General features: G+C 32.6%; 1 protein-coding gene across 1 annotated transcript in view; it reads left to right on the top strand.

Annotated features, from left to right (window-relative positions):
• Dh31-R (Diuretic hormone 31 Receptor) overlaps positions 1-12,279 on the top strand; it is a 258,581-nt gene that overhangs the window by 67,991 nt on the left and 178,311 nt on the right. Inside the window, exon 2 of the mRNA XM_070108096.1 lies at positions 9,849-9,935. The gene's annotated coding sequence lies outside the window, so the exon portion shown is untranslated. The remainder of the gene's footprint in view (positions 1-9,848; positions 9,936-12,279) is intronic.

The following is a 12,279-nucleotide window of genomic DNA, read 5'->3' as shown; positions in this document are numbered from 1 at the left end:
AAATTTGGGTATACGTGTGCATAAGGGATCAATGCATTTTAGTTACGGAAACAATGACTTAAAAATGTCAAAATCGAAAAGTTTAAGTACCGGTTGCTTTCTCACAAATACACTGATTTGATAGATCTGGAATATTTTGATTTTTTCCGTCCTCGAAACTGAGAAAACATTTGAAATTCTGTGGCTAATAGACCTAGGCTTGAAAGCTGGAAAATATTTAAATTTAACGAGGATTAAAATTGTTTTATTAATTATATGGGCTTGTGTGGACTTGGGTTGAGAAAAATTGGTATCTACTATTTTACCTTAAAGGTTCTGTATTTTTACATATGTATATCATTCCCTGTACATTACATCTTTTGTATCGAGGATCGCATATTTTTTGTAGATCACATTTTTATATCCTGAAGACTCCCTCTAAAGTATATACTTGGTGTTTTTTTGGACCACTATAAGATATAGCTACAAACCGATCGATGAAAATAATGTGACTGGCAGGGATTATTATACCAGACAACGCTACGATATCCGAACAAATCGATCGATAATCGTTAAAAATGAGAATAACGAACTTTATAAACGGTATATTTTACTTATTAAACGGTTCCTTACTTTTTTTTTTAATTTTCGGTATAGCTTTCTAATATTTCTTGTATATTTTCGGGGGTCGTATGAAATATGACTAATTTATATTGCATATCTACAGGCGAATATTTTGACTTTATGTATAATTTTTTATTTTTAGGGTTTCTGAAAATCTTACGAGAATAGTCACAAGTGTTGTGTGGCAATTTCTACCCAAAATGCAGAAGCTATTTAATAATTGACTCCATGGAAATGATGTCAAATAATTTTACCATTTTATTGTTTTTGTACTTGGTTAGCAGTAATATGTGCCAACAACAGTAATTGGTATGTGTTTTAGTAAGCATATTGTCATATATACATACATATATATTGGCGTACGTGTCTACTTATATAAACATAGGCGTATGTGGTCGTTTATAATACACTTGAGAAACCATGTTGCATGTTAGAGGGCGTAAATGAAAATGCCAAATGTGTTGTACATGGAAATATACAGATATTTATATATACACATATATGTATTTGCTGCTGGTAGATAGTTCTGTTCAGTTTATTTATGTGCGCCTGCACATTTGGTTGCGTGAATTGGGCTGCACCGGAAATGTGATACACTGGTACAGCAAGCAACTGTATGCCATGTTGCACGAGCAAGTGTACGAGCAGTCATAGTCACATAACCACATACAGCAATAACACAACACACAGCAATAACGCATATCTACGCAATTTTCCATCAATGTCCATTTTCACACACACACTCACACATTCACATGCATGCATATACACATACACGCGAAGCAGTGCGCTGTTTGGCCATTGCAACTGGTTTTCATGTTGCAAGCGGAAACGGAAGTGAATCTACTCTGAGCGACCCAACGGATGTTGTTTCTGACGCACTGCCATTCTCTCGGCCTATCGCTCACAATAATAGCCCTTTGGCCATGCTTTGCTTAATGAAAAATTCGTCTGCCAAAAAATCCTCAAATCGATTGGCACCCACAGCTCACCATGCCGCGCCACTCATATAACGCAAAATGGACGGCACAAACACTAAGAACAATAGTTGTAGCAGTAACAGTAACAGCAACAGCAACAACAATAGCATACTTGGTAGCAGTATGTGTGCGTTTGTATGGGCATCGAGTTGAAATAATTCGTGCTTGCGATAATTGCGGGCGCAGGCAATCAGTGACAGTCGGAGCTTATGTGTCGGTCGTCAGGTCAGTAGGCAGCAGTCAGTGCCTGCACGCAGCAGTGTCAATGGTCATTTATTTGGTTCATTCGGTTATCGGCTGTTCGGCTTGATTTATATGTACATAGCTGACTTTTTTCGCCTGAGCATGTTTAATGGCGTAAAGTGAGTGAGTAAGATGAGAATAAGGTATTGTAATGGATTGCATGGAGAGGGCTAGGGTGTTAAGTGTAGGGTTATATAACTGGTGTTACGCTTGGTATTTAATCATAGTCATAACTGAGTTTACGCTGTAATTTAGTTAAAAAAAGTTTTGTTTTGTAGTTTGAATATTTTTGAAAATTGAAAATTTATGCAGCAAATATATAAATATATACGTGAAATTGTACCTCACCTTTTGAGATATGTATCTGAATTTTTGCACACGTCTTTTTCTTCCCAAGAAGCGGCTCATTTGTAAAAATCGCCGATATAGGATGTCTATAGCGTATAGATGCCATACAAACTGATCGATCTAAACCAAGTTCTTGTATGGCAAACTTTTTTATTTGACAATATATCTTCTTGAAATTTTGTACGAATTATTGTACAAGACAACGCTATAAGAGCTAAAAAAAATTTACCAAGTCCGACTACTATATGTTATAGCTGTCATACAAACTGAGCGATTAAAATCAACTTCTTGTATGGAAACTTCTTTACTTGTAAAGAGTATTCTAGCTTCGGTGCAACCGAAGTTTACGGTTTTTTATTGTTCTATCTATGAAAGTATTCGTTTTGCTATGTTGATGATATTCGCGCTGTTTTCCTAAATATGGTAGTATAATTAAAGTAGGAAACTCAGCATCCAAGAATTTTTGCTTAAAAGAATCTACAATACTCTGACTGTTTTAAAAATATTTTTGAGAAAAAAATGAGAGTTTTTGAAAATCTCTAACTTTTGGGAGTTCTTAAGTGGATTTTACAAATAATAAAAATTCCAGCCAGGTCAGTTCTTTTCAACCGTATCAAATGACAATTTTTAGTAACGCAATATCTTCAAGTTATCTCTAATGTTAGAATCAGCAGGGTATGGATTTAGCTCCATTAAGTAAATTTTTTAGTACTCGTATATATATATGATTGTACCCACACCATTATGCTTTCTTTTCGATCAAATAGCCTCATTCTCTTCTTATTTGATATATATAATGGCATACCATACCACATGTCATGTAACTTCGGTCAACAGCTATGCAGGTATATATCCGAATCGTAATACTGTTTCTTCCAACTTCTAACATCTATCTTTTAACTTTCGCATTCTTCGCATGTAGCAATTTGTAAATGTTTTTACTGTCATGTGATTTCCATTTATGGAAGAGTCTTTTGGACATCAACACAGCAGAGTGGCAGCGAGTTTTTTGCTTCGACTAATTGCCTTAATGAAATGAGCTTATGTTTTATCGAGTCAAGTTTTAAATTTTTTTTTTTTGCATAACTAAACAGAAAATGTAACCGAAAAATTTCTACAGCTCCCTTTCTTTTATCTTATAACATTGTCTTCTTGGTTGTTTTAAAAAGTACCGATAATATAGTAACCTACCAATGAGACATAAAACTGGGTGCATGTCTTTGCTAAACTTAGCTGTCAGAACCAGAAAGCGAGAGTTGTTAGAGTTTAAAAACTACACCAATAGAATCAAGAATTTTAAAGTATTTCAAATTTTGTGTATATAATATCTAAATGCATATATTTGAGATATTTTCTATTTTGAATAATTAAAAATTAGGAAATTAAGAGTCACACACTTTGATAGATGATTAACCGTGTTTTCTCACTTCTCGGCATTCACCTCTAATAGTACGCAGATAGTATAGAGTGGAGCTAAATTAAGTGTTAATTCATTTTTAATTATATATAATTAGCTGTTTGGATACCTAGCGATTAACCAGCCTTCACACTAAAATTTGTGCATGGTTCAAAGAGAAGAGAGTGTTCACGCAGCATTGCCAACGTAAAAGAGCAGTTTATAGTCGGAATCGGTGACTTGTTGCTATGCAATAAATATTATAATAACGTAATTAACATTTGATAAACTCAATAATTATTTCTTATTCGCCATTATTATAATACAATAAGAATTCGACTTACATACATACATATGTAGGTATTTACATACTTTTCTGTCTTATTTAAAATTGATGATGCTCATGACTACAATGCTGAAGCATATGTATATGTATATATAATCTATTTTTTTTTATAATATTAATATAAATTTAATATCATTAAAAAATTAGTTTTTCATACGAAATTCTCTAAAAAATTTCGCATATATTCCCTTTAAAAATAGATATTGATGATCTTGCCTCAAGAAATGAATTTATTTTACCTTACTCCAACACTGCTCCTCAAACTTTTCGTCATGCTTGTCATTGAACTTTTCTTAAATTTTGAGCGACCTCGAACTCTTACCCAACCGCATTAAGTCTTCTACTGCCACCCCCCACCCTATTGCTACAAATGCACGTATGACAAATTTACAGCTTTACCTAAAACACTAACTGCTTATGTACGAGGGATGTTTGATAATTATGTAATATATAAATGTATGAAAAAATGAAATATTAGGTGTAGTAATTATTTTTCCAATAGATGGCGTTATTTATCTGTTTCTCGGGTTGTATAAGATTATCTTAAATAGGAAAATATTGGATTCAGTTAATTATATACTCCTTCAACTAGTAACTTTTCAAGGCTAAAGTAATGAAAGAATGTCAATTGGATAATATCTACGAAAATCATGCGAAAACCCACAAGATACGCAATGTTTGGCAAAGAACTTAAAGCTCATCTAAAGCTCGATATTGATTTTAAAACTATTTTTTTTTTTTTAATTTCTTTAGAATTCTCTCTCAGTTAATAATGAGCCGGAATATCATCATTTGTTAGATGACAGATAAAGTTCGGGGCGAAAAAGAATAATTAAACTGACTTCTCAAACTGCAATCGTTCATACACACGTTTGTCTATGTTATATAATACGTACGTACAGCGCATATACGTTCATATGTTTGCGCGTATTTCCCTTCAATTTATATGAATTTCTGTCGATTCACTTAGCCACTCACCTATTTGCCAAGGTTTTTGCGGTCCTAAGTGTACTAAATGTTAACTACACTGTGGAAAATTAATTATATCTTTTTTATTCGTCGAGTAAATACATTATAATTAATTTTCTTTATTTAATTAATTCTTTTTTAATTAATTAATTATTATAGTTCTTTTTTAATTGCCAAATTTTGGAGAGTAATAAATCGAACAAACAACTGGTATAAATTGATATAATCAAACAGAGATGAAATAACAAAGACTCTCTTGATTTACACTTACTTTTGCAAATTTACTGAGTGATAATAGTAAGAAGCTATGGTGAACGGACGCTTCTGGTCAAGAGAAAACATTTTTTTATTTCAGAAGATTGGAGTTGCAGCGGCTATTTTACAAGTGTTACCAATTCTAGCCACCGAATACTTTATTTTATAAGACAATATAAGTTTAAATGTATAATATCTGGGAAGTGTGCTAAGGGGAGCATGTTATGCTAGACACGAGATGCCAAATCAAAGCACTATACGCATAAACACAGCTAAAAGTAATCTTAAGGATATGCCTAAAACTCTTAGAAAGTAAATGATGATGATGTTAATATTAAAAAATTATCAGAAAGCTTAAAGGGTAAACATCTTATTCGTAGGATTTCTCAAAGAACCTCTGCACTGTATTCTTTGTGTCTTAGTTCATTATTAATGCTATTTTTACTCTCAACAGGGTATATCAAGTTCCACAAAGTTTGTAACACCTAGAAGGAAACGTCAGAGACCCAATATAATATATAATAAAGTAATCAGCATGAAAAGTGAATCGATTTTTTCATATCCGCCTGTTTGTCCATCTGTATATACGCGAACTAGTCCTTCAATTTTTGAGATATCAATCTGACATTTTGTACACCTATCGATATCGAAACACTATATCACATAGCTGCCATACAAACTGTACGATCATAATCAAGTGCTTGTATGGAAAGCTTTTCATTTGACGAGGATATTATAGCTTCGGTATAGCCGAAGTTAACGTTTTTTCTCGTTTTGTTCTTTGAGATTCTAGCTATAGCTTGTTGTGAACGGTAGTAGAAGATGTGTTTACAACTTAGAAACCATAGCTAAGATTTCGATAGTATTTTCGGATGCCAGGTCGGGTAACTAATATTTTCTCCAAAATATATACAGAGATTTCTCTCAAAGTATCCACTCCCCCACACGCACTCCACATAGTATGAACTCAAAATGAGTATATTTACGACTCTTGTCTTAGAGCACGCACACACACACACATACACACGCATAATGTCAAAACGACATTCAGCAGTGTGGTCCCTGGGCGGCCAACAAATAAGCCAGTTCAGCAGTAAAAGTCGGTGGCAGTGACATTTTTTATATTTACATACACATATGTGTTTATATAACTGTTTACGTATGAGTGTATGTGTGTATGTATGGATGTATATATAAATGTTTATACACATACAAAGCCCCACCTATGCGGTCAGGTGAAACCGCAAAATGCTTACAAACTTCAGGTGCACATGAGTGTAAAGGTACTCATTTGTGTGAACGTAATGTTGTAAGCGTATGTGTGTGTGTGTATAAGTGTACATTTATAAATATTTAAGTGAAAAGAAGTACGCATATACTTTAAATGTTTGCTACAATCGGGTACATAAATATATAAATACGCTTGTGTGCGGGTGCGTATGTCTGAATGAATGTGTGTGTGTAATTGTGGTATGTGTGGCTGGACCATTAAATTAATATTTTATTTAAATAAAACGTGAGCTGTTTTTATGAAATTCATCTCATTTGCTAAAGGACGCATATGGAAATGACTACACACATGTGTATATGTATATGTATTTATATATATACACACATATGTATATTTGTATATATTAAGTCCCATTTATGCTCTAAAATGCATAAATATATGCGATTGCTCATTTCGCATATGTTCACTGCGGCTTGTAGACACTTTAATGTACTCAGCAAGCACCTTGCGGGTTAGCATAGTCCCTTATAGCGCTGCTTTGACTTTGACAATATATGGCAGCACTACGAGTATGTTGAAGGTCCGTTTACAGTAGTCATTATGATAACAGCGCTATAAGTTACATTTTATTATTTCACCCACTTGTGTTCGATTGGTCCCCAGCCATCAGCCACCAGCTGTTAGTTGTCTATGTGTATCTTGTCGACTACTCGTGCGTGTTTGTTTCCAAGCCTTTGCCTGCTTCACCCATTTCATGCCGATTGGCAATCAGTTGGCAATAACATAAACCATTCGCTGGCAAAATTTCCAATGTCTTGTCTCCGAACTTAGACGAGTATTTTGCCATTTCGCAATGTTGACTGCAGTTAGTCCTTTCCCTTATGTACTTTTTCTTTGCTTAAGTGTTTGTTTGTGCATAATATTAAAGATTCAATGTACATTTATGATGAAATGACATTTATGACGATTTATATGCGTCAAATGAGCAATTATGACGATTAGCTAATCACCCTTTCCTAAATAAGTCATGTGAAGAAACACTCATTTCCATATATATTATTTATTTATTTTTTTGTGTTTGTATTTTAAGACACAGAACTATATACCATAAACTACTTTCACTGTAGACCCCTGAGTGAGACATAAGCTAAGCTGTAAATCAAAGTCAAAGGGGTAACATATGCATATAAAGTCTGGTCAAAAGAATTTTATTATTTTTGCATTCAATTAAAGTTTTTTTTCTTCGTAACTTGTTGCCATTTGAAATGTAATTTCATAAGAACACTCTTATAAAAACCCTCGGGTAGAGGTCCGAATTAAAGGTTTGGCCTTAAGGGAGTAGCAGACGTGATTTGTTAAAACTACTAAAAATGCGACAAATCTATAAACAAGTGCGTAGGTAATATAAAATTTAACACCCGAGATGGTAAAAAAGGGCTTAATAAGAACCAGTTTTGAATTTGAACAATGGGTGTGACAACGCCTACATTTAGGTAAAATCCATATCTCGGGATCTACTCAACCGATTTCAACCTTTCAACTTGGTATATAATATTATCCTGCCATTTCTACATTTCATTGTTAAAATGGTCGAAATCGAAATCATGCCTACTTATCATATAATACAATTTTAAATACTGATTATTTCACTTTCTAGTATACAAATCAAAAACGAATCAATGTATTCGGATAATACTTTGAGGTGTGCCACTATAGGTATGTCCAAAAAAATTTCAAATCAGACTAAAACTATTCAAGCACCCCGATACTGAATATGTGTACCCCAGTTCCTATTGGGACCTTATTTTCGAAAATATTGGTCAATCTGTGAAATATATTATACAAGTTCGGAGAGAATCCTTTTCTGACAATAGTATGCCTGTATGTCAAAAATGAGTTGAATCGGATAAATAATTCCATTAGGCCCCATATAGGTGATAAAGAAAGTTGCGGTTAACTTTATACTGCATATATCGGCCATTATTTGAGTTATGTTAACAAAATTGAAAGCGTGTGTTTTTATATAACGGTATAACGATGGATGTACATAAATGGATAAAATTGGGTGGAAACTTGTCCTAGACGCCATATAATTAATATTAGGATTTTTAAACATCAGATTAGCTTTATTTCTAACATATTGGTGATGGTAAGTGAGATGCTTTAATGGAGCTCAGAGAGTATCTTTTCTGTTAATAACATGTAGCTATCCCAAAATTAAATAAAAACGGATAGTATATACGGGGTAGTATATCCCTATCTCCCAATGCTTTATACCGTATATACTGATCCATAAGTAAGATCTCTTAACAAAATTATCCGGTATAATAATGTATATAATATAGTTTAACTTAAACGCGTTTTTCTCGAATATACTTTTTTCGATATGAGCGTAAAGATATCTCAAGTTCTATTTAGTTGTTTGAAATTTGGCATAAATATTCTTTAAATATTTCGCTACGAAACGAGGTAACAAATACTGAAAATTTTCCATTTGTAATATTTAAAAAAAATTATTTTTGGGTAGCTGTCACTTTATGAAAATTTTTTTTTTTCAGTTTACTTGTTTTTTCACCCACTTCAGGAACGCATAACTAGCATTGTTAGTGTTTAATTGTACCGTTTAGAGATAATTGCTTCAAATCATAGCTGAAAAAATAAAGAATCATTGAACAATTTTTCAAAACGAAATTAAGCGTTTAAGCGCTTTCGTAAAAGTAGAAGTCTGGTTGCACTCATTCTCTTAAAAGGAAATAGCCATTCTCATTCTCCATTATCTTTAATTGTCATATAAATTCTCTAAAGCAGTAAAAGCCTTTAAAAATTCTCCATTTATAGTTCTACCAAAGAAATATTTAAATCCGAAATTCCAAATTTATTACTGTGCTGAACATTTAGCGACGCCATTAATTTTCGTTTTTCTCAATCGACGCAATTATATCTGTTAACATTTTAAATCCAATTATGCTTACACCATGCCGTAAAGAAACAGGAAAATCAGCATTTGCTATTTGCTTTTATTTATCCTGCTTTTCAGCACACGACACACATACACACAAACATATTTTCCGCTTACTATTTTGCGTGTCCACCAAAAAATGACTTTCTACTGTCCCTCCACCATTATTTTTCATTTTGACAGATTTTGACAGCGATTAAAATTTTGAATTTTCAAAAGCCATGCTCGCCAAATTGACGTTGGTGGTCATACACAAGCAGCCAAACACTTGTGGCACGCGCCGACGTGTAAGAGAGCAATGCGCTATTTACTTGTAAGTGGAGATTATTTATATGACCCATATTTAAGATGGCCAAATCATTTGTACTCGCTTCTGTATATATTTTTAGGTGTTTATGTATGTATGTACGTATATATATATATAATATTTGGGTCTACGCTTTAAAAAATATTATTTAAGTGAAATTTTCCTTCAGTTTTATTATTCTTTTTAACAGATTAACTTTTTTTCTTTCCAGTAAGAGAGAATTTCTCTGGTCAAATGACAAACGGAGATTAATGTCGTTGCATAACGGTACTAGTAATAAAAACAAAATTAATAGCGGGTAAGCCACTTATAAATAGAAATATACATATACATATACGGACCTACATAAGCTTATGTAAAATACAATATTATATGTTTACCGTGTATTCCGTTGATTAGTTGTTAGGCATATCTCGATTCTCTGTTCATTTCAGAAATTCTTAAATTTAAGCTGAAAAAGTATTTATATCTTATTGCGGATTATGTAATTAGTTAGAAAACATAAGCTGTTTTGGAACTTAAAGTTAAATTTTCATTTGCTTTGCTTAAAATGGGCCTTCTTTTGTTATTAAAGATTTCACTTTAAATGCCTTCTTTGAGCTATTGCGCTAATTTTTAACTCTGTCTTATGTAAGAGAATTGCTAATACTCTAATTAGAATTGGAACTTGAGATTAAACCACTTATATACATCTATATGAACGCGTAACTAAAGAGACTAATTTGATAGAGGCATGAAAAGAGGTCTTCTAAGTACTTCCTAAAAGAATTCTTGTTGCTAATGCTAATTACGAGAATCGTATGTATAAATTAGATAATTGGCATTTTTCAAACAACATTGGAAAACAATAGTTCCTTCTCTATTGAGAGAGCTACCACCTAGACCTATTTTTGTTAAAGAACTATTACGGATACTAAATTTATGTGAGAGTACCATATAAAAAGTGTATGCTCTCACTCCATCACTCCAAGCATCTAGCACAAACAGTTAATGATAGATATTAGACAGTGATATATTTTAGGCGCCTATTCTAGTGCAAATTATTTTCACAGTCATAACCGCTTTAGTGTCGTGGCAACCGCCCAGCTAAATCTTAACTTAAATTTTAAATTTATTTTTCTCGAAACTGCCTTTTTCGATGCGTACGTGACGATATCTCAAGTTGTAATCAGTCGATTAAAATTTGGCATGAATATTCTTTAAATATTTATCTAGCAAACGAGCTAACAAATATTGAAACTTTTCCATATGTGATATTTTTCAAAAATTCCAGTAAATTAAAAATTTAATGAAAAATTCGAAATTTCTTTTTGAGTAGAGGCAAAAATTTCAGTCTGGCGCTAAGGAAAAATTTCCGCTTAAAATTAACTCAGATCGAAAAATCAAAAAAATGTTATTTTACTATAGATGAAGGACTAATCAAAATTTTGATTTTTGACAAAATGTTAACTATCCATAAATAAATATTTTATTTTTTTTTTAAATATGCAGAGTAGGTCAGAACTCAAATTTATAATTTCCAGTATTATTGCTTCTATCTGTTTATTATTACCTGATATATCCAAGAAGGTCGTGTGAAAATTTCACGTCGATCGACAGAGTCATTTCGAAGAAATCTCTTCACCTACACTGAAAACACCATTTCGAGAAAAACATACTGCAAGTTTTTGGAGTCGTTTACACTAAGTTTAAAGCTGATATCTGCGAAACTATTAACCGGGTCTACTTAAAAATTTCAGAAAATATTCACAAATATATGTACATTTGATATGTATATGCAAAAAAAAGAACCCATTAAAAATATACCGTCCGAGTTGATACGACACTAAAACGGCTATTGCTGTGAAAATAATTTGAATTTTGAAAAATTCTTCTAACGAGATATTTTTGAATATCTACTGTGAAATAAAAAAGCGATTTGAAATTTCTAAACTGAAATAGCCCCTGAAACATTTGTATGTTGGTTGCGAATAATGTATATATATTTTTCTAATATTCTGTCTTCTTATTTCTCTCTCTCTCTTTTATCTTGTTGCGTTAATAGATGTTAATTTTAAACCAATTGAACTGGTTAAGTTGTATAAACGAAGTAACCAGTACTTCGCAATCCTACCCAATACCATGTTTCACTCACCACATGTTTTATAAATTTGTAACCATAGATTTGTATATGTGAATGTATAAGTAATACTCCTCGTGTGTTTGTGCGCGGAAACTGTAACCCACAAGTGATAATAATTTATGATGCGACTCCGCTATGTTGCATGCCACAACACAGGCAGATTGCTTTTGTTTATTATGGCCAGCCATGGGTAAGCATTTTTAAAAAACATGACATAAATTTAGAGCCCCGCCGTAACAGTTTTAAACATGGCAGGCTTGTCATGGTAAATTATACAAATTTGATATAAGAAAACAGAAAGAGAAACGTTTTTAAAACCGGAATGAGACTTTAAGCGCTCATTTTAACCATTTGAAATTTATCTTATCAACTTTTTACTCACAACCTAAAATTATTGCATACTCTGATTTTTTCTAGCGAAAATTTCGAAAATAAAAGTTCACGCTAAACTTTCGCGCATTCGGCGCTTAATTTATAATCTACCCAAATTGTGTATCGGCGGAAAGTAATTGTTGATTTT

Source organism: Bactrocera oleae, chromosome 4 (genome assembly GCF_042242935.1).
Source record: "Bactrocera oleae isolate idBacOlea1 chromosome 4, idBacOlea1, whole genome shotgun sequence".
Taxonomy (NCBI): domain Eukaryota; kingdom Metazoa; phylum Arthropoda; class Insecta; order Diptera; family Tephritidae; genus Bactrocera; species Bactrocera oleae.
The sequence above is the reverse complement of the archived record's forward strand: the minus strand, read 5'-3'. Positions and strand labels throughout refer to the sequence as shown.